The sequence below is a fragment of the Giraffa tippelskirchi genome, chromosome 8 (assembly GCF_054371585.1).
Source record: "Giraffa tippelskirchi isolate mGirTip1 chromosome 8, T2T-mGirTip1v1.2.pri, whole genome shotgun sequence".
Classification (NCBI taxonomy): Eukaryota; Metazoa; Chordata; class Mammalia; order Artiodactyla; family Giraffidae; genus Giraffa; species Giraffa tippelskirchi.
In genome coordinates, this window is record NC_137282.1 from 161,536,553 (window position 1) to 161,559,842 (window position 23,290).

The 23,290-nt window shown below is 54.6% G+C and overlaps 1 long non-coding RNA gene across 1 annotated transcript; it reads left to right on the forward strand.

Annotated features, from left to right (window-relative positions):
* Window positions 1–317: 317 nt before the first annotated feature.
* Window positions 318–6,201, forward strand: LOC145517860 (uncharacterized). Its single transcript, XR_014062412.1, has 2 exons — window positions 318–4,755; window positions 5,335–6,201. It is a non-coding gene; the product is annotated as an uncharacterized LOC145517860 (long non-coding RNA).
* The last annotated feature ends 17,089 nt before the right edge of the window (window positions 6,202–23,290 follow it).

Sequence of the window (23,290 nt, forward strand, 5' to 3'; positions counted from 1 at the left end):
CAGGAGAAGCTGGAGACCCAAGTCGGCCCTTGAGCTTGTCAGATGAAACCCACACACTGCCCAGGAGCCTCTAAAGTGTTCTCATCCCAGGGAAGCAGGTCTGGAGTCTGAGAATCAGGCTTGTGGGACAAGAACCTGCCTCACTCTCACCCTGGGAGTTACTGATGTTGGTGCCTGGGCAGAGGGTCAGCAAGTCCAGGCTGCTGCAGGTGCCCTGGGCAAGCCCACCCCTGGCCTCCAGACTGCAGCTCCTACTTGATGTCACAGAGGGAGTTTTGGTCAGGCAAGGCCACGTGGTCAGAGGCCACCAGCCCCCCAGCCCCAAGCTGGGTTAAGCACATCGCATGGTGGGGGAGAAGGTACAGGCGCGGGAGTTGCTGGTGTGTTGGGTCCTCCTGCAGCTGCAGTCGGGACTGAAGCAGTCAGAGAAGGTGGAATGCAGATGGGGCCACGACAAGGAGATGGGGGAGAGAGAGGAGGAAACAGGGAGAGGGCAGCTGGCCCAGGGCCAGGGAGTGCCCTGTGATCGGGGGTGGGGTGGGCTTACATCACGTTCCCAGCTGCCCCTTACTGCCTGCATGACCTTGGGCATCATCTCTGCTCCTGACCAGCTCATTTACCTGCAAGAGGAGGTGAGGAGGCTAGCAGTGACCGCAGTGCCCCTCCTCCTCAGAGTCACAGCATCCTCAATTCTGGATGGTCCCATACCAGCTGCGGCCACTGACCAGGAGCAGGCAGACAGGTGCAGATGGCACGGCAGTGCTGGCGGAGTGGGGGGGCGACTCCACAGGGGTGCAGCCACCCGTCTGCCCTCCAGATGTCTGCCTCCTACCTGCTGAGCCCCCAGGACCCAGGGAGTAATGGAATGGCCTCCTCCAATGCCCAAACGGTCCTGCAGCAGCTTCTGCAGGCCCCCCTCTCTGCTGACAGCAGGCTGTGAGTTCAGAGGGAAAACGAGCTCCCTGCCCTCGAGGTGAAGCCAGGCTGCAGCGTCAGCCCAGGACAGAGGCTGGCTGCATCCTCCAGGTGCGGGTCGGTCTGGAGAAAACCTCGATTGTTCCTCTGCCCCACGGGATCTGAGTAGAAGCACCAGGAACATCCTTTGCTCCTCATTTGATACGGTGTCCTTTCCTGCAGTTATTTCCAAACTGGGTTTCGCTAAGAATCCTTTCTTTACATGCAGTCTTATGCAGAAGTGTAAGCAACACATTATTCAATAATTCTTTACTGAAATAAGTACGCCTTAGGTGCAGTGTTGAGAATGGGGTCCCCACTGAGGTCACAAACAGACTTGCTCCCCGCCACAGAGGCCGCTCAGCTGACTGGAGGTACAGCCTTGTACGCACCTTCTCTGTGGTCCTTAGTGAAGAGATCTCCACGTTTGGGGCCAATCAGGAGTTCATAAGCAAGGGCAGACCCAGTCAAAGCCAAGGAGACTGTACATTGGGCAGAAGACAGGAGAAGGGCTTTATGTGGTCAGCTTAGCCCTGAGACACCCTCCCTGCGCAGACAATGTAATCTGAGCACAGATCTTGGGAAATTCCTATTCTTCGATCCAGCAGCTCCCCGTCCACAATGTGATAGACCTGCTGAGAAAAGCAAGTCTAAGTCAACTGATAGAGGCCCTCTCTGCTGATTCAAATTTCGTTTTCAGAGAACCTGGCTGCCCACGGGCTGCTCCCTCTTGGAACCCTTTAAAGGCTGAGTGTGTGCTGATGAGATGCCGTGAACTTCCCTGAGTCCCCCCAGGACTTGGGAATTCTATTTCACACCAAAGTCTGCATCTGTGATGTTTTGATTTGTGAATGTGAAAACTGAAGTGGAGGTGAATACTGATGTACCCCAAGGCCCCTCTCGGCTACTTAATTCAACAGGGCCTGGGATTCTGGAAATTCTGATGTTCCAGTTTACCTGAAATTTCAAGTGGTTCCCCAGAAGCTGACCTGAGATGAGGAGGGTGTGAAGGTGACTCAGAGGAGGGGGGAGCATGAAACAGAGACGGAAGCGGGTGAAGATGCAGACAGCAAGGCCTTGGGCTCGCACATGACCAGCTCGTCCACCCGAGCGGTGGGGACCAGGAGCCCGCCCCCTGCCTGTCGAGAGTGAAGGGCTGTCTCAGATGGAGGAGCATCCAGGTGTTTCCTGCTCTCCAGATACCCGCCATGTCTTTGACCATGCTTGGTACCGCGGAGAAGACAGCAGCCACCAGATCTCACCATTCCATCAGCAGTGGGGTCTGTTCTTTCGACACCCCAAACCAGCCTTTAAAGGTCATCATCTCTTGGAACTAGCTCCCTGGGGTAATGACAGGGACCATCAGTGAACCATCACGGGCCATAGGTACTCTGGAAATGACCACCGTTTCAGTAACTGTGCTACTGATAACAGCAACGACAAGGAGAACAGTGTGGCTGGCACCGGCCTGATGCCCACCACATGCATTTTCGCTTCCTGGCACACAGCAGTTTTCTATTCCAGCTCCCTTGGATCTCAGAAGGTCCTAGTTCTCCACAAGGAATTTGTGTCTGGGTCTAGATAGTGAAAGCAGATATGATGTTCCCTTAGATAACTTCAGGCTTCCCTGATAGCTCAGTTGGTAAAGAATCCACCTGCAAGGCAGGAGACCACCTGTGTTCGATTCCTGGGTAGGGAAGATCCACTGGAAAAGGGATAGGCTACCCACTCCAGTATTCTTGGGCTTTCCTTGTGGCTCAGGTGGTAAAGAATCAGCCTGCAACACGGGAGACCTGGGTTTGATCCCTGGGTTAGGAAGATCCCCTGGATACCTTCAAGGCTGCCTGTTGAAGATCCTGGTGCCACAGAATGGAAGGCCCCAAGGGATCCTTGAGTGCTTGGGTCGCAGGAGAGCTGGCTGACCAGAATCATCTACATTGGACTCTGCACTGGGGAGAAACAAATGTTTATTAAGGACCGGTGGTGGTGTTTCAGTCTCTAAGTTGTGACCGACCCTTGCGACCCCATGGACTGTAGCCCACCCGGCTTCTCTGTCCAAGGGATTTTCCAGGCAAGAATACTGGAGTGGTTTGCTATTTCCTTCTCTAGGGGATCTTCCCAGGGATTGAATCTGCAGCTCCTGCATTGCTGGCGGTCTCCTGCATTGCGGGCGTGGGGATGTTCAATTTGTTAGCGGTTAGCTTGCTCTCTTACAGTGAACACTGATGACCACAGAAGCAGCAGCCTGTTGGGTAGTTACCGCTATTTTCATTTTGTAGGTGAGAAAATTGAGGCTCGAAATGGTTCAGCAGTTAGCAAATGGCAGAGGTGGGACTCAAAGTCTGTTTTTAGGCCCTCTCCTGGGCTCATTGTTATGTAAAGCTTAGTGTGGACTTTGATGCTTTCCCACTTGTAGGCATTGATGGGACAGAGGGGAGAAGAAGGACTCCCTGGGTCCCTTGGGTGGAATCTGGGTTGGGGAGGGAGGATACAGAACAGGGAGGCCCCCTGGCATCAGAAGCTGAGTTTTGGGCACTCCACGATTTTGCTAAGGGCTTCCCCCCCTGCTCATATTGGGTCTGGTCCCCAGTGTTCTCACTCTGATAAAGCTGTTTCTTCATTATACACTGGGTTTCCCTGATAGCTCAGTTGGTAAAGAACCTGCCTGCAATGCAGGAAACCCCGGTTCGATTCCTGGGTAGGGAAGATCCCCTGGAGACGTGAAAGGCTACCCACTCTAGCATTCTGGTCTAGAGAATTCCATGGACTGTATAGTCCATGGGGTCACAAAGAGTCAGACACAACTGACTACACTCATTTGTCTCTTGTGATTCAAATGAGTACTTGCTCCTGAAAAGAAGAAATGAGATGCTCAAAGGGGCAAACCCTGAATCTCCAAGCCGGTGCCCTCAACTCCAAGCAGAGGAAGCAGGAACATCTTGTTCTGTGTGGACACCTTGGTGGCCTTCTGTTCTGCCTTAGTAATAGAATCTGATCTTGTTCATCCTCATCCAAGTCCTCTGGGGAAATCTAGGCCATCACCTTTACCAAGGGTGGGAGTCCATGGCCTTGGCTGGAAGGCCAATGTGTTGGAAGGATCTGTCCCGACAAATGATTGGTTTAGGCTTGGGTATGGGGTGCCGTTTTTATCAATGGACCTAAGCAGGAAATCTGCAGGGGAAGCCTTTGGGCTTGGAGTCTGTGTATTGTTCCTAAAATCAAAGCAGTCTTCTTGGGTCCATCAGGAGAACAATTGATGAGGATAATCCAAAATATTTTGGATGGCAGAGTAGAAAAATGAAAATAAGCTGGGTCGTTGAGACGTTGGTGAACTGGTGAGTCAACCACCCCAGAGCGGCTGTCTGTCTGGACTCCCTTTGTGAGATGATGAACCACTTAGCCCTTGAGATCATGGTGACTCAGGATTTCTGCTACTTGCACCCATCTGCACCCAATGGATTCAGCTGACGTCTTGTCATAGACTTCATCCAGAAGAGCACATGTGAGCTTCCGACTCGCTCAGCCTCTGATGCAGCTGGCTTTGGGGTAGAGTCTCAGCTTACATGCCCAACCCTCCTCTATAATGAACTCCTGCCCATTTCTCTTACTCAGGGGTCCACTGTCTTAGCCCCTACCTGGTAAACGGAGTCTCTGCTGAATTACGACATGACAAACCCTCAAGTGCCCCCTGGCTACCCAGTCATCCATTCCTGTGGTTGTGAGAAGAGAAGGATGTTGAAAACTGTGAGTCTTGACAATGCTGTGTACATGGACCGTCAATGTTTTCTTGAGTTTCCATAGGTAAGTAACAGGAAGGGAAAGAAAATAGGCTCATTTTTTCTAACATTGATTAATTCACACAAGGTCACATTTTACATCATTTTAATTAACTTCCACTGAGTTCATGTTAAAAATGGGGACAAGGGTTTATTAAAATAAGTCGCAAGAACCCTAGGTATAACAGCATGGGTATTTAAATAGGATAGGAAATTGGCAATCTTTCCCTTCTGCTCTGATGCATGGAGGGGTTTTGTGAAATCCTAACTTTTCTCAAATATATCCCTTTTGCAAATGATGGAAAGAAATAGACTTACAGGCAGCGACTCATCCAGGAAGCCCTTCCCAAGGTTTCTCGCCCCTGCTGGTCCCCCTCCTCGGCCACTGGGTAGGACCCCTTCCTTGTTAATACCCTGGAAACCTCTGCCTCACAACCGCTACGTCATCCTGACATTAATTGTTTACTTTTTTGTTTCTCCCACAATATTGTGAGATTTTTGAGGGTGAAACTTTGTCTTCTAGCAGGATACCTGGTGTAGCGTAGGTGCTCAGTATAGGTTTATGAATGAAAACCAAGACACTTTTTCCTGGCCTTCATTTCAGTTCAACAAAGGACAAACGTGTCTGTTTTGCACTGTGTAAAATGGAAGTGAAAGGAGCAAGTCCATTCACGGAGTGTCCAGAGGCTGCAGGACCTGCCGTACACGCGGAGGGATTGGTGGGGCACAGCTGGTGGGCATTCTCTGACGTGGGGCCCCGGGGTGAGTGTGGGTCCGTGAGCTTCACACACCTGGACATACAGTAGCAGGGCCCTAAAGCTGCCCCTAGCACACCTGTGCTAACCTGGGCCGGGGAGGGGCGTCGCTGCTGCCAGAGATATTTTTGTTCCATGTTTTGGCTCCGCGGTTTGTCCCCAGATTAAGCAAAAGCATTTCTCTTGGCTGGGCTGACACAGATTCTCCAGGCACCTGCCCACCTAACTCAGAAGGCCTCCACCACTCCTCATTTCTCAGATAAACTTCACCCCAGGAGTTCTCGTTGAGCGTGTCGTCGGCCTAGTTACACACCCAGTCCCACCGCAGGACTTCACATCCTCCTTGGTTGCCCCATTTCCTTTGTCCACCAGCCCACTGTCCTCTTCATTCCAGCCCCCAATGGGATGACCATGCCTGTCCCCATTTGGCAAACTAGCATGAAATGAACTGGAGGAAAAAGCAACTGTCTTCTTATGTTCAAGAGAAGGCTTTGTAGCTGGGAAGGTTTGAGGCTGAATTTCCCCACACTTAGATTGACCTCCCTGTTGAAATTTTTAAGTACTTGTGTGACTTACTTCTGAGAAAATCTGATATTCAGATTCCTAAATGTAGAGTCAAACACTACTCATACCACAAAAGGATTCTCCTGTTTTCAAAAGAATTGTTCTCATAGCACTCTTACAAATCGCTAATAGAACAGACAGCCAAACAAAAATGAACAAAACATTTGATCAAGCTTTTCCTTTGAAAGTTTATCTAAATGACTGATATCATAGAAAAGAATGCTCCACTGCATTAGTCATCATGCAAATACAAATTAAAACCGTAATCTAGTATCAACCGACACCCACCAGCATGAGTAAAATGAAAGACACAGGAATAGCAAGTGTTGATGGAGATACAGAGCAACTGAAATTCCCATTCACTGCTCGTGAGATGGGGAATCGGTGTAGCCTCTACAGAAAACTGACACTATTTTTAAAACTGAAAATATGCATAACCTCTGACTCAAAGATTCCACCCAACAGAAATGCACGTATATATCCACTGACACACATATTAGGATGTACCTATAAGCACTATTTGTTATAGAATAAATCTGGGCACTATAAAAATGCCAATTAGTGGTTGATACACAGGGATATAGTTGCACGATGGAGTATCTACAGCAATGACAATTAACCCAGAACTACCTGCAACAGCATGGATGAAATTTACAAACACAAGGCAAGCAAAGAGGATGGACGAAAAGAGCATAAATTATACGAATCCCTTCAAATAAAGTGAAACCTGGTAACATTAACCTATGTTCCTAGGAGTCAGGACACAGGTGGTCCTAAGGGGATAAGTGAGTGGAGGGTTCACGGGGAGGGGTCTTTATTGGCGTGTTCAGTTTGTGATATATGAACTTTTCAGAACGTATATGTGTACGCTCAGACACGTCTGACTCTCTGTGACCCCATGGACTGTAGCCCGCCAGGCTCCTCTGTCCATGGGATTCTCCAGGCAAGCATACTGGAGTGGGTTGCCACTTCCTTCCCCAGGGAATCTTCCCGACCCAGGGATCAAACCTGAATCTCTTGCATCTCCTGCCTTGGCAGGTGGATTCTTTTCCACTGCACCACTTGGGAAGTTCTTTATTAAACTTTAATTAAAAAAACCCTTTCTTGGAGTATGATTCACTTTATAAAATTTCCATGTCAGATGGAACTTTCTAGAATCACGTTTCATCCAGCATGAAATGCACCCCGGATATGCAGTTGCTTCGAGTGTCGTTCCTCCCACCCTATGTTCACTTATTCACTGTCCCTGCAGGACAGGGAATGAGCTAGGATTCAGGGAGCACTTCTGTTTGGGGGCCTCGGATCCTGTGCTTCTCGTATCACCCATGATACAACATGACATGTCCATGGCATGCTCTCCGGCTGGGTTTCACACTCTCCTTCCTCTCCACCCTACCCCGTTCCTCAGTGCCCAGCTGATCAGAAGATTCTTCAGAAGACACAGTGCTGAGTTGCAGAGGATTCCTTATTCCTCTGACTTGGTTATGGAACAAGTTCTGAGGCTGGTGCCCATCCTGTAGGAAGCGAACATTTATTATGTGCCTGGAATCACCTCCACACGCTCCCTCAGCCATGCCCATTTTACAGAGGAGGAAACTGAGAAGCTTCCCTCAAAAGGCCTCATCCTGGGATGTGATGCACTGGCCTCAGGATCCGGCTGGCCTCCGGCACCAGCACCCTGCCTGCTGTTTCCGAGAGAAGCCTGGCTCTGGGGTTTTCCTTGCCCTGACTGGCTCCCTTCCTTGTGCAGCTAATGACAGACCACCGCCGGCCCGCCATCTGTGGGGAGCTGTGCTCTCACCCCCTCCCTGCCGGGGCCTGGGACGACTCTCAGGACATGCCTGCTCCTGCTGGAGGCCTCGTCTCTCCCCAGATCCCAGTGGGGCTGAGAGCGGCTCGCCAAGCTCTGGGCCTGCTTGTTCTCTCTCTGCTGGAGAGAGATGGAGCCCCGGAGCCTGGCCCGCCTCTCTGCAGCAGGGGGAGCAGGCAGCTGGCCCACCCCGGCCCCGGGGAGGCTCTGCTCTGGGTGCCCGGCCCGCAGAGGCTTCCAGGCTGCCCGGGTTACCGCCCACACTGGCCACCCACGCTGGCCGTCCACATCCCCCAGGCAGCCCGACGGCAGGGTCCACAGCACAGCCTCGCTGTCCAGAGCGTCCGCCCTGCCGGTCACAGCACCGCCTCTGCAGACGTAAAGCTGCCCTGGAATGTGCCGGGGGAGGCTCGGTTCTGCCCAGGGATGTGATCACGGCTCAGCTTCAGGGAATGAGCTGCCGGGCCTCAGCTCACCCCAAATCCTTCGCTGCAGCCTCAAGCCGGAATTTCCCCCAGGCTTGCTTGTCCAGACCCCGGGGGGGCACACTGGCCTCCCCCCCATGCCCCAGTGTTGTCATGGAAACAGCAAACTGCCACGTCTCGGGGGGCCCATGGACACTCGTGATCTCTGTGCCTGGGGCTCCATTCTTTGGCCGACCCTCTGTGACCGCTTTCTGCACTTGGCATGCCTGCCTCGTCCTCGGAGGGAAAACTCCTGCAGGATCCCAGCAGGAGTCGCAGAGTTCCAGCTCAAACGACTGGAACCTCAGAGGCGTCCGCTGTTCATTTCACCAAAACAAGCCCAGAGAAGCTCAGTGACTGGCCCAGCATCGACACAGTCCGCGGTTTGCTCCGGGTGGTCCTAACTCACCCCGTCCAGGATCCAGGAGACGGAGCTCAGGGCCGCTAGGCCAGGACCCTCAGGGACCAGAGACCCCTCCCCAGCCCCGCCTCCTTCCAAGTGGGCAGGCTTCCCCCCGCTGGGGGCGCGCATGGCCCCTGCTGTCCACACAGCCCTGATCATCCAGGGCCTGCTTCTCTGCTCAGGAAAACTGGCCTCTATGCCAGCCCCACCCAATGAGCCTGGGTTAGGAAGTGGGCTCCAGCAAGGGCCACCAACAGAGCAAGTGGGACCAGGGGCTCAGCTCTTCCTGGAGGCACACAGCCCAGGGAAGAGTTATTCAAAGCACAGGGACAACAAGCTCCGGAGGTCACCAGGGCAGCCAGCAAAGCCCACCCTTCACCAACCAGCAGCCTCCCTGCTTGGGGGGGGTCCCCACATCCCAGCTCCCAGGGAGGCGAGTGGGCCACGAACCGGTGGGAGGGGTCTCCTCTCAGGAGGAGATTCAAGGTGCGTGAGGAGAGAGGTGGTCCATGTGGAGGGTACTTACAGTCCAATTCAAAACAGTCAATCCTAGAGGAAATCAATCCTGAATATTCACTGGAAGGACTGATGCTCAAGCTGAAGCTCCAATACTTTGGCCACCTGATGGGAAGAGCTGACTCATTGGAAAAGACCCTGATGCTGGGAAAGATTGAAGGCAGGAGGAGAAGGGGACGACAGAGGATGAGATGGTTGGATGGCATCACCGATTCAATGGACATGAGTTTGAGCAAACTCCGGGAGATGGTGGAGGACAGGGGAGTCTGGCATGCTGCGGTCCATGGGGTCGCAAAGAGTCGGACACGACCAAGTGACTGAACAACAACAACAGTTTTAGGAAGCAAACACAAATATTCTCAGGCCTCAAGTGAAGCCAGGCAGGCCTGTGAATCAGCTCAGAGAAATTCTCACGACAAACTCGGGAACCAGTCCCACCCCGCAAACTGGGGTTCAGTGCGCCCTCCCTGGCACCCCAGCTCAGGGCCTCCAGCCACAGAGCCCCCCACCTACCCATGCAGGACCGGGCCTGACACCTAGGATGCGCCCAAATATTGTAGCTGTTACTATCACCACGGGCCCCGACATCCCAGTGAGCCCACCTGCAGGAAACTGAGGCCTGGGACGCAGCCACAAAGCCGGTGAGAGGCCACATGCAGGTTCCGAGCCTCCCGGCCGAGGCTTGGACGATGCGCTTCTGACGGCCGAGCGCAACCTCAGCCCGGGCCCGCTGCGTGTCCCAAGAGGCGCTGACTCGGGAACCCCAGAGGCTGCTCCGGCCCAGCGGCCCTGGTCCACCGCCCCCACCCCCGCCCTCAGCCGTTTCAGCAGCTATGCTGTGCTCATTTCAGGTTTTTAATTTTTTTCTCTTCCTTTTTTTTTTGCTCCCTCTGAGACGCAAACGTTCGAACAAAGATGTGATGCTGGAATGAGGCATTAATTTCAATAGTCACTTGAAAGAAATTGCCGGGGAAATATCTCATTTTCCCATTAAGAGCCGTGGAGCCCAGGCCTCTGGCGGTTCTGCTCTGCACCCGCTCCAGGCCCCGACCCCCGCGCTGCCCTCCCCTCTCCTGCCAGCATCGCACTATACCCTGCAGGCGAGGTCTCACTCCCTGCCCTGGAAGGACGCCCTGGGCTCCATGTGGCTCCCCGACGGCAAATGCCCAACAGGCAGGCTCCTCTGGGGACGCCTCCCTGGAGGGGGTCCCCCGGCACACGGACGGGGCGGCTTCCTGGGGGCACAGAGCAGGTGCTCATCCTCTTCACATCTCGGGGACCACTCAGGGTGGGGGCGGGGGGGGCAGCGGGCACACAGGCCGGCTCCCCAGAGGTCCCGCCTTGACGGTGGGAAGTGGCTGGGGTCAGAAAAGGGTTTCCAGCCTCCCTGCGGCCTCCACACCACAGGGCCAGGAGGAGGACACGCCTTCCCAGGCCCCTGCCTGGGCAGCGGCTCACCTGCGGAGCCCGAGGTTGACGGGTGTGGCTGGCCTGAGAGAAGGAGGGTGTGTCTTTCTCTCCAAATCCAGAGCCCCCCCGCCTCCCCCGCCCCAAGGCCCAGGCCTGCGTGAGGCAGAACCAGAGGCTGAGAAGGGGGTCTGGTCCTCCCTCAGCCTTCCATCCCCCCATGTGGTGACCACCGACCCCTCACCTCCCCGGCGCCCAGCTCTCCCCCGGTTCTATTCCTGCAGGCCCCGTTCTCGCCTGTCAGCTAACCTCCCGTCAACAAATACTTGTGAGGCACTCCACCCAGGGCTCTTTCTCTCTTACAAAGAGCAATTACTATTTAACAAACTTATTTATACATATTTTTAATGTTATCTAGGGGCCTCCCGTGTAGCACAGTTGGTAAAGAATCTGCCTGCAATGCAGGAGGCCTGGGTTCAATTCCTGGATCAGGAAGATCCCCTGGAGAAGCAAAAGGCAGCCCACTCCAGTATTCTTGCCTGGAGAATCCCATGGACAGTGGAGCCTGGTGGACTACTGTCCAGGGGGTCGCAAGAGTCAGACACGACTACTTAGTGACTAAACTACCGTCACCACCAATGTTATATAAAAATTGTTATGATTAGAAATTAGAGCCGAGGTGTGTGGCGCCCTCCAGGACATGACCCGTGTCCGTAGGCTCGAGCCCGTCCACCACGTGTGGAGACTGGGTGTGGGACCCACCACAGCCTGGGTTACAGAGGAAGGGCTGAAGCCCAGAAACTTGGTCCTGTGTCCTGAGGTCCTGCAGCCGAGCTCTGAGGATCCGAACCCAGCTTCTCTCTGCCCCAGTGGCTGAACGCTTGACCTGGTGGCCTGGACCGTTGTCCATCCAGCCCTCAAGACTCAACGGAGTCCGTCTCCAGGGAGGGTGCCTGAAAACTGGCAGGAAGGTGCTCGGCGCTGGGGGCCCCACTACGCCTGTGTGGGTCCACGGCTACGGACGCCGGCGGCCCCATTTAGGTCTCACCTGAATGAGACGGACGAGGGGACCACAGCCACTACGGAAAACAGGACGAAGGGGCCTCAAAAAGTTAAGAATACAGCTTTTATATGTTAACACAAATGCCTGTTTCCTGTGTACAGTGAGGTGAACAAAGCTAACAGGAGTTTGGAGCAGAGGAAGGTTTACTGCAGGACCGTGCGGAGACAGGTGGCCCATGCCCTGAAAGGCCCAGACTCCCAGAAGGGTTTCGGCAAAGCACTTCTAAAAGCCAGGTGGGGGAGTCGGGCCGTGGGGTCTGTGGTCGTCTCATATACAAGCCTCTGGTTGACTGATGACGAGCTAGCAGGTGGTGTCACAGGGTGAACTGTGTCAGACCTTAGGCTGCTGAAGACCTGGGGCTGTGTGCTCAAGGTCATCAAGTGGTTAACATCTTCCATTTGGTGGGGGTTTTGCATCTGCAAAACAGCTCAGGAAGTGTGCCTCACATGCTATAGTCTGGGTACTTCAGAGAGGTGCTAAAGCAGAGGATGTGGGTAGGGTCTGCCCCACCCCTTCCCAAAGACCCCACGGGGTCCTGCTTGGTTACAATGGAACATTACTCAGCCTTGAAAAAGGGAGAGCCCTCCCATTGGCAATAACATGGATGAACCTGGAGGACACTACACTTAGTGAAAAAAGCAGACAGAGAAAAAGAAAGTGAGTGGTACTTTTAGACACGTGGGCTCTTGATGCAGCCCAAGTCACAGAAGCAGAGAAGCTTGGACACAGGAGCCAGTGAAGGGACAGCACTTCGTTTATGCCGGATGAGCAAGTTCTGGGGACACAGAGGACAGCGTGGTGACCCTGGGTAACACGGTGCCGTACTGCGTGCTTGAAATGTGCTAAGACGGTAGGTCTTGAGTGTTCTCGTCCAAGGAAACAAAGCAAAGGAAATGGTGACTGAGGTCGGGTCCTGGGTATGTTAGCTCGCTCACTTGTGGGGACAGCTTCATCGTGTGTTCCGTGTGTGGTCAGTTGCTTCAGTCGCGTCCGACTCTGCGACCCCATGGACGGTAGCCCACCAGGCTCCTCTGTCCAAGGGATTCTCCAGGCAAGAACACTGGAGTGGGTAGCCATGCCCTCCTCCAGGGGATCTTTCTGACCCAGGGATGGAACCCCAATCTCCTGCACTGGCAGGTGGGTTCTTTACCACTGAGCCACCTGGGAAGCCCTAGAAGGGTCCTAGGAACCAACAAAACTGCAGATGAAGGCAGAGGCCATCTATAGCCCCAAGAGATGGGGTAGGGGGGAACCCAGTCATTTTCTCCAACATGAGGCCCCATCTCTTTGCTTACTTTCAATATCAGTAAAATAATTTCAGGCACGCACCCCAATATGATTTATAAATTCTACAAACATGCTCCCGAACTAATGAAAGCATCACAAAGCAGACACAAAGGTCAGCATATTAAAGGAAGAACACAGAACTCCACCTCGATTTCTGGTGTTTTCTCCCTGCATGCCCTGAGGTCCCAGGCTGGCCCTGCTGGGCTGGTGGGCACGGCTTATGGACCCTGGTGGGAAACCCGCTGGGGTCTGAGTGCGAGGCGGGAGGGGGGCAGCCCACAGACAGGCCCTTCCCCACAGGAAGCTGGTGGGTGAGGCTTCGGAAGCACAGACTTTGGGGTCAGACGGAAGCAGGATCTGAGCTCAGCCCCACCTCTGAGGAGCCGCGTGGCCTAGGAGACGACCTTCCTCTCCAAGCCTCGGCTTCCTGACTTCAATGAGGGAGACAGGCCTCTGCTCAGAACTGATGAGGTGCTGGCCACAGGGCATGGCACGTGTGGGCACACAGGTGTGCGAGGAGTCCTCTGCCCCACCCTGCCTGGGTATCTGGAAATCAGTCCTGAGTGCTCAGTCGTGTCCAACTCTTTGTGACCCTGTGGACTGTGGCCCACCAGGCTCCTCTGTCCATGGGATTCTCCAGGCAAGAACACTGGGGTGGGTTGCCGTGCCCTCCTCCAGGGATTTTCCCGACCTAGGGCTCGAACCCACGTCTCTGACGTCTCCTGCAACAGCAGATGGGTTCTTTACCACTAGTGCCACTTGGGAAGCCCAGTCAGTCCTGGGGATGAATCTAAACAGGAGGAGATGGCCCCCAAGGTCCCCTTTGACTCTTGGGCACACCTTCCCCTGCAACCATGAGAGGGGCGGGCCTCCCACAAAGCAGGAGACCTTCCGGGTAGAGAGAAGTCCGTGAACACACACAGACATTATTTTGGTTTACCTCTTCTTTCAGCACCTTCCCAGTTGTTTTTCCACAGGTGCCTGTAAGTCTCTTTGGCAACTTAGAAAGCAGAGTAGGCCCAGAAAAACAGTCCAGGAGCAGTAGAAATTTTTTTTGGCCTGAACAGTGCGGTGGAAGTGTGCTATCTCCAAGTCAAGGCCGTTTCTCCCAACCCACATTGGCCCCCGGGGCCCCAGGCTGCCGCCCCACATGGCGAAGTCACGCGCCCCCTCCCGAAGGAGCAGTGCTGGATGGTCAGAGCCGCTCACCAGCTGGGCTGACCTCTGACCCCGCCCGAGTGGCCCGGGGACTGTGGCCTGGGACAGAGCATTTCAGGAGAGCACTCCAGGGCAATCAGTCCCAGGACTGTCTTCCCCTGGAAGAACTGCTTTCCAACTGGCACCAAATCAAACCCGCATTTCAGCAGGGCTTGGGGGGTGGGGAGCTATCGGGCTGTGATGATGGAGAAGGGATGCAGGAGACGCGGGCAAGGCGGAGGGAGGAGGCGGCGTGGCTGCTTGGCCTCGGCTGCTCCCAGCAACCGGAGCCCTGTTCTCTCTCCCATCCTCCCCCAGAGCTCTTCACGTACAAGTGTTAGACTCCGCTGGGCTGCAGCGGGCACACTGACGGACGACCCAGCAGGCTTCGAGGATGCCTGCCCAGTGCCAGCCTGGATTGCAAAGACCTTAGGGGAGTAGGTGCTGGCCTAGACGCCCCTGGTGACCCGTGCTCTCTGCCAGCCGCCTGCAGCGGCCTTTCGCCCTTGCCTTCCTTGCTGCCCACCCAACCCCCATCCCGGTGAAAGGCTCTCAGCCCCCAGCACCATCCTCATGGCACTTTCAGCGCAAAGTTGCATAAGCTTTCACTCCCCCCAATCCCCGCCACCCGCCCTGCCCTGGCTTGGCCTGCCGGCTCCGCTCCAGCCACTGTGAGGACAGGAGGAATTCATCTGCAGAGGACAAGCTCAAGTCTCTGGTGGAAAACAAATGCATGTACTGCAGTAAATGGGAGCAGCTTAAAAAAAAAAAAAGAGCACAAAATCCATTGGGGACCCCGTTGCCATAGGAACTGGTGTTACAGCTGCTTCCGATAATTAATGGAGGGCTTTGCTATTACGGTCTTCTTGAAACTTCGCTCTCCCCACTGCTGCACTGCAGCATGTGGCAGCCTCCCCATTCATAAATATTTCATCACCCCGGACAGCGCAGGGCCCGCTCTGCTGAATCTCGGTCCCGGCTTCTCTCAGCTTCGCTCTCTCCCTCCGCCTCCTGCGTCTGCTTGCCTGCCGGGCGTCCTCTACCTCTAAACCCGGAGGGGCGGCTTTCGCGCCCTAGTTTTCAGAGTCCAGGTCCTGGGCCTGGTCTTCCTTCCTCAGGGTCTCTGGCCTCCCTCCCTCGTGGCATAGTCAGCTGGGGCCCTGCAGCCGGCCGCCTTGCTTTCTCCCCGAGGGCGCCCTGGGCTTCCGGACCTGCTGTGAGCTGGCCGAGCTCGGGTTTCTGCTCAGTGCGGAGTCCGCCTGCCCTGCAGGGTTTGAGAGAGAGACCCTCGCCCCCAGCCCCGCTGCCCCAGATATACTCAGATGTTGGTCCCCTTAGCGGGGGGTGGCTGGCCCCGGTTTTCATCTAGATGAAATAACATCCGAGGGTTTTTCTCCTCCTGGCTGCCCTGGACAGCAGCGGGAACTCTCTGGAAGGCGTGGCACAGGGAGGGCCCTTCACAGGCACAGGGGGGAGAGCTGGCCCCCCTCCTGGGGACCCCACAGGGCGCTGCTGACCGGAGGAGTCCCGAGCTGGAGTCAGGCACCCGGGGTCCAATTGAGTGCATCACGGGCGGAGATCAGGCTCGGGGTCACTGTCCCCTCCGTCCTGCGCTTCCTGGGAGGGTCAGGGCCCCATTAGCGATGCTTTCAGCTCCATGAGCCTTGCTCTGGAGGAGGTGCTGTGCTGGGTGGACGGGCCCTTTTCCTCCGGTTCAGGCAGCACAATGGGTCCCAGCGGTGACCCAGGGGTATTCCCCAGCTCCCCAGGGCTCTAGACTTGGCTCCCTGCCCCGAGAGGATAAGCCCAGCCCTGTCACTGGCCTGGCCCTGCCCCTCTCCCCTCAGAACCGCCTTGGGAGCCTTGTTCTTGGAGAGCACCTCCCCTCCAGGCCTGATTTCCACACCTGCCACGCGTCCCTGGTAAACGAGTGGTGCGCTTGTCTGGTCCGAACCTCCCCTAACAGGGGCCCAGCTGGTCACACCAGTGACAGTGACTGAAAGGGGAGCGGAGGCTCCCCCGGAGGCTGAGGACAACTAGCCCTGCAGGGCGTTCACTCTGCACAAGGCACGTTCCATTCGGAGGGCTCTGCACACGGGGCGCAGGGGGCGGCTCGGAGGGCTTTCCCGGTCCCTGCGTGTGTGAGCGGGATGGCTGCGGTGTGGGCTCAGCTCCTGCCAAAAGCGCTCTTCCCCCTCGGAAGGGAACCTGGGCGCCTTCTCCCTGGGGAGGTGGTGCAGGGGCCTCAGGTCTGGAGTTCAGTCTGCTTCTGGGATTCTTGTCCTTAGACCTCAGCTGCTTCACTTCTTAGCGAATGCAAAGTGGGTTGAACGTGGACCCCGTAGTCCACACCTGCCAGCGCCAGGTCAGACAATGATTCCTTAAATCCAGAACACTTTATGCAGTTTCCAGGGGTTTCCACCCTGTCTCACCTGACAACACCCCAGGACGCAGACACCTCTTAGCGAATGCAAACGCCTACCCTGTCTGCATCCTGGAGTGTTTCAGGTCAGACCAGGTGGAAACCCCTAGAAACTGCACAGAGAGTTCTAGATTTAAGGAATCATTGTCTGACCCGCCGCTGGCCAGTGTGGGCAACAGGATTCGTGTTCAACCAAATGCAACGTGCAGAGACGTCAAGACGCAGGGCATAAGGACCTACTGTACAGCACAGGGAACTGAACTCAACACTCTAATGACCTGGATGGGAAAAGAACCTGAGCAGGTAGACGCATAACTGACTCGCTTTGCTATAAGCAGAAGCTAACACAACATTGTTAATCAGCTAGACTCCGATAGAGCTGATTCCTGACCCAGGGATGGAACTCATGACCCCTGCACCACCTGGGAAGCCCAATACGCCAATAGAGATTAATTAAAAAGATACAGGGCGGTTGGTGGTGGTGGCCATCTGTGCCCACCCCCCACATTACAGATGCAGCCATTCCTTGGGGTGGCATGAGGCATGTCTGAATGGCTTCCAAAACGACCAATCCTTTGATGTTAAATTTAAATATATAAACTTGCAAGCTTCTCATCCGAGTTCCCTGGGAAAGGGAGTTTTAGTTTTGGTGTCTCTTTTTGTAGCAGGCAATTAATGATACTGTTTAAACCCCTGGGTCTACGGGTGGACCCTCTGGACTAGAATCCCATGGCATTCCTCAGCACAGAGCCCTGCTTGCTTTGACAGCGCCTAGCCGGCCTAGGGGACTGCGTATGTGTGCAAGAGGAGAGGGGTCCAGAGGAGGGGGCACGCTGAGCTGCACAGGGCCGCCCCCTCCGTGTGGACCCCTCTCTTTGCTTCTGCGCCACGCGTCCCTCTCGGCACTCCCAGACAGCACGCCGCAACAGTGCCCCTTCACACACAGGCACCTCCAAGTTGGGGACTTAACAGTTTGGAGAAACCCGTTAGAAGCAACAGCCAGCGTTGCAAAGCTGGCAACGGTCTAGGGCTCTTTTTTGCCGTTCCCCATTTTAACTGTTAAAATCCAACTCCGACATCGCACGCGCGGATGAAATCAACCGTCTCTTATCAGATCCCAAATCTGTCAGCTGGAGTCTACCAGCCGCCTGGAGCCAGAAGCCTGTTCGCACGTGTGACTTGAGCTGAACAGGGGCTGGGACGATAGCGAAGTCAGCTCTGCTCCAGCGCCTGCCTTCCCCAACATTTGCTCACTTGGAGCCCGGGAGGCAGGCCGCCAGCCTCCGTCTCCCCGGCGGGCTTCCAGGCCCCTGTGGGACCAGCGACCAAACGCAGTCCTCTGCTCCCGCCGGTGTCCACGACGGGGGCGGCCCGGGGCACCAGAGCCCGACCGGGGAGAGGGGATTCACCCCGCCCCGCCCGGCCCAGTGCTTTCAGGGCTGGGGGCTCTGCTCCCAGGCGGGGTGGGCAGCTCCCGGATGGACCTGGACACACGCCACTGCACTTCCGTCCAAGACGCCTGCTCCCAGGACATCTGCTGGAAAGAAACAAAAGACTTCACAGAATGTAAGTTTCCCAAGGACAGGTTTGCAGTTAATCCATCTACAGATTCCCCGGTCTGGCACAAGAGCAATATTAATAAGAACCATTCACTGGGCATCTGCTGGGTGCCAGGCACTTGACATCATCTTGTGAGTGTAAACAGATATATACTTTTTTAAGCTCATGAAATTAAGGAAACTTCCTGAGATAGTGAAAAAGCAAAGCCCCTGTGCGTTTCCCTGGACTCTTATGATAATGATGGATGAGTGGATACGTTGAATGAATGAATGAATGGGTGAGGGGGTGAGTGAAGTCTTTCTTCCTGTCTGTTAACCAGTTGCTGCATTTATCTGACGGAGGACGAGGGACGAGCATGGCACACGGCAGGTGCCCACGGCTGTGAGGTGAAGGTGGGGCCCCAGCCCCACCCGAGTGAGGAGGCTGAACCCTCACGGGCACAGGAGCAGAAGCCCCCTTGTCCCTGCAGCCTTCACGCCTGAAGCCCAGCCCCCAGCTGCTGAGACTGAGCCGCCCCAGGCTCTGCGGCTGCGTCCTGCGGGCAGGACGGGCTGGCCCGGTCAGGCAGGCAGGGCAAGGCCCCGCACCTGCGGCCCTTGTGCTCGTCTGGTCTGCAGATGCTGGGACGAGGCCCACCCGCAGGGTGTGCGCCTGCATCGTTGCTCCAGCCGTGTCTGACTCTGCGACCCCGAGGACTGCAGCCCGCCAGGCTCCTCTGTCCACGGGACTCTCCAGGCAGGAAGACTGGAGTGGGCTGCCGTGCCTCCTCCGGGGGATCTTCTCAATCTAGGGATCAGACCTGCGTCTCTTATGTCTCCTGCATTGGCAGGCGGGTTCTTTACTGGGAAGCCCACTCATATTGGGGGGAGGCGGTCTGCTTTACTCAGTCTACCAGTTCAAGGGCAAATCTCATCTAGAAACACCCTCACAGACACAGCTAGAATAAGTGTGATCAACTATCTGGGCACCCATGCCTCAGTCAGGCTGACTCCACACATAAAGTTAGCCACCCACTACTCACAAGTGCTACCAGCTCCTAGGACTTTAAGTGTCTGCAGCTGGCCTCCACTCCTCCCCTCTGCCAGCCGCCCCTTCTCCTGCCAGCCTCCCAAGCTGGGACCAGGGCCTAACAACCCCCCTCAGTCCACATGGCTCAGCCTCCGAGCCCCGTGGAGCCCCCTCCAGAGACGCCCCCCGCGTCCCCTCCCAGCTCTCCTCCCGCGGCGCCCGCCCGCCCCTGGGCCCCGTCAGGTGCCTGAGTTTCGCGCTCTCCCTGGTTGTCGTTCCCCCTCCAGGCTTTTCCCCGCTTCACGTCCTTCTGCGATGCCGTGCCCTGGCCTGGAGTCTATGGTCGTGGTGTATTTGTTGTTGTTCAGTCGCTCAGTTGTTGTCCGACTTCTTGCGACCCCATGGACTACAGCATGTCAGGCTTCCCTGTCCTCCGCTATCTCCTGGAGTTTGCTGAAGTTCATGTCCATTGAGTCAGTGATGCCATCCAACCATCTCATCCTCTGCCGCCCCCTCCTCCTTTCGCCTTCAATCTTTCCCAGAATCAGGGTCTTTTCCAATGAGTCGGCTCTTTGCATCTGGTGGCCCAAGTATTGAAGCTTCAGTTTCAGCATCAGTCCTTCCAATGAATATTCAGGGTTGATTTCCTCTGTTTACATATAAACTTACATATTTATATATACATTTAAAGCTTTTCCCCTAAAATCTAGAGTATATGCACATATGTCCAGCACCATGAATCCTCAAATGACATTTTCTTTTCTCCCAAGATTTTTACTGACTCTTCTTCATAGATCAAACATTAATCTAGGTACTAGTCCCCATTATTGCTTCCTTGTTCACTCACTTTTCAATTTCATCACTAATTCAAAGCTTATTTGAAGGTATTGTGAAATATTTAAGATGTACCCAATGTAGGTAGAATAAATTCAATGCACTACTCTGCATCCACCATCTGATTGAACAAATAAAACATTGCACATACATATGATGGAGAAGGCAATGGCACCCCACTCCAGTACTCTTGCCTAGAAAATCCCATGGATGGAGGAGCCTGGTAGGCTACAGTCCATGGGGTCACTAAGAGTCGGATACGACTGAGTGACTTCACTTTCACTTTTCACTTTCATGCATTGGAGAAGGACATGGCAACCCACTCCAGTGTTCTTGCCTGGAGAATCCCAGGGACGGGGGAGCCTGGTGGGCTGCTGTCTATGGGGTCACACAGAGTCGGACACGATTGAAGCAACTTAGCAGCAGCAGCAGCAGGATACATATGAAACTTTCACAGTATCAGCTCCCCATGAACAGGTGAACTGTGAAATCAGACCTTAAAATCACTGTTCTTTGCTTTACATAGTTACTACATATGCATTCATCCCTACACAGGATGTAGTACCATTTTCATGTTTTATTTTTAATATAAATGAATCTCAGTGTATGTCATCTTTTGCAACTTGCTTTCCTTATTCAACACTACATTTTTGAAATCCATGAATGTTAATACATAACACACTGGCTCTTGCATTTTTCATGGCTGCATAGTACTCTGCACACGAATACATCACAATCTGTGAATCCGTTGTTCTACTGATGAACATTTAAAGAAACGCTGCTACGAACCTTCTAGGACAGATCTTCCTCCGTCTTTCATTGTGGTCCATCATCTTAACAGATTTTCTAATGTTAAACCAGCTTTGGATTTCTGGGAGAAACCCAACTTGCTCAAAATGTCTTTATTTTTTATAAAGTACTGAATTTGGTAGGAAACAGTAATATGGAGGCCCTCAATCGGTCGTAGGTGGCAGGTGAAAAAAGTGGAGTGTTAGTCCTTCAGTCGTGTCTGACTGTGTGACCCCATGGACTGCAGCCCGCCAGGCTCTTCTGTCCATGGGATTTCCCAGGCAAGAATACTGGAGCGGGTTGCCATTCCCTTCTCCAGGGCACCTGCCTGAGTGGCAGGTGGCCAATCCCAAAGTCAGGACCATCGCTGAAGGGCCCCGAGTAACTCCGGGTGGGCAGCGTGCTCGACTCTTCCTGACTGTTGCAGGCACCTGATCCACACCTCCTGTCCAGCTCCCTCCTCCTGTGGGCACCCTCCCCCAGCTGCAGGTCTCCGGCTGACGTCTGCTCTCCTAGTGGAGTCGAGTAAGACGGCAGCTGCCAGGTAGAGGCCCCGCCCAGCTGGGTCATTGCCAGGCGGTGGGCCTGCCTCTTCTCCTCTCCCTTAACTGAGACTTGGCCATCTGCCCCAAGAGCCCAAATCTGCCAGGGTCCATGCTCACCCCTAGGGCAGCAGGAGAAAATGCCGCCTACACACCAGGTGGTGGAGGTTAATACTGGACAATCAACTTGAGACCGAGATGCAAGTCGCATCTTACTGAGAGAGGACGGCATGCTTGGGTGGGAAGAACAGCTTCTTTATGACGATGCAAGGTTTTTGTTTTCTGACCACGCTCCGCAGCAGGTAGGGTCTTTGTTCCCCTACCAGGGATCAACCAGGCCCCCTGTAGTGGGAGCGCCGAGTCTCAGCCATCGGACTGTACGGGAGTCACCGATTGTTTTGGTGGCACCCCCGTGGCATGTGGGATCTTAGTTCGCTGGCGGGGGATCAAAGCCACGTCCCCTCTTGGAAGGGCGAAATCTTAGCCACTGGACCACCAGGGAAGGCTGGAGGATGCTAGGACTTTTAAGGGAGGTAATTTGGCATATATATTTTAAGGGAGGTAATTTGGTGTATATATATATATATATATATATATATATATTTTAAGAGAGGTAATTTGGCATATATATATATCTATATATATCTATATTTTAAGGGAGGTAATTTGGTATATATATATCTATATATCTATATTTTAAGGGAGGTAATTTGGTATATATATATCTATATATCTATATTCTAAGGGAGGTAATTTGGTAGAGGGCTATCTAAAGACGAGGGGGAAGAGGAGAGAGAGCTGAGTGGAGAGGGGTCTTCCGGACCTGCCTCTTCAGCGTCTCTGCTCGCTTCAAGCAAGTCAGTAGCGGGATGCTCAATGTCCTCAGGGAAGCATGAGGCAGGGTCTGCCTCCGCCATCCCGGGAGCTCCTTCTGGCTTTGTTATCTGTGGGAAACCCCAAATACCTGGGCACAGGGGATTCAGAGCACCTTGAAGAAACAGAAATGATCACTCAGGCTTAAAAGAGGGGCCTGACCACTTCCACCATTGCCACTCAGGCCTGCCTCTCCGAGAGGGCAAATCCTGGAAAGGGAAGGGCCGCAGGGGGTGCCTGACCTTATAGGATCCTCCGCCCCTGACGCCCCCGCCGGCTCTCCGTGGCAGCCTGGGCGTGTGGATGCCCGCGGACCAGATGGACATTTGCACTCTGTGAACCTGGGCGGGGAGGGGAGGGGCCCTGGGGATGAGCTCAGTCACACAGTCCGTCTGCAAGTTCAGGGTCGGAAAACGCACCGGGGACATTGGGACACGGTAGGTCATCCGGTCTACGGGCCATGAGACACGCCCACCACTCCTTGTGGAGCAGCGAATTCTGCCCTCCGGGCCTTGTCAGCCCACAGCTGCAGCGCAGGCTGGGGCGGGCATGCAGCTGCAAACAGCAGGTGCACCCCCGGGAGGAGGATGCAGCCACCGGAGCACCTGACTCACACTTGGGTACCTGGTGACGGGCAGGACCCACCAGGCTGGCCTTTAAGGCTGTGAAAAGTCAGTGGCGAGAAGGGTGCTGGAAGCTTCTGAGCTTCTTGCCAGCGGCGAGCGCCACGTGCTCCCAGGCTCGGAGCATCACCAGGGTAACCCGTCTGGAGGCAGCGGGTCACTGCGCAATCGGAGGAGTGAGTTTGAGACTCCTTGTTCCTAATTTCTCCCCAGAGTAATCACTGTCCGTTATGCCCGTGTACACTTCCCATTGGGATAGGGACATTCGACACGCCACAGGCTGCATGTCATTAGACGCAGCAGAGCATGCTGGTGGTTCTGTTTTACTAAGGAAAATGGAAATAAATTCAGCGCAGAGAAAAGATCAAACCATGAAGTTGCACAGAAACAGGAATGAACCAGAGGGTTCTCTGGGCTGTGCTTGGTGCTGATTCCTCAAGTTT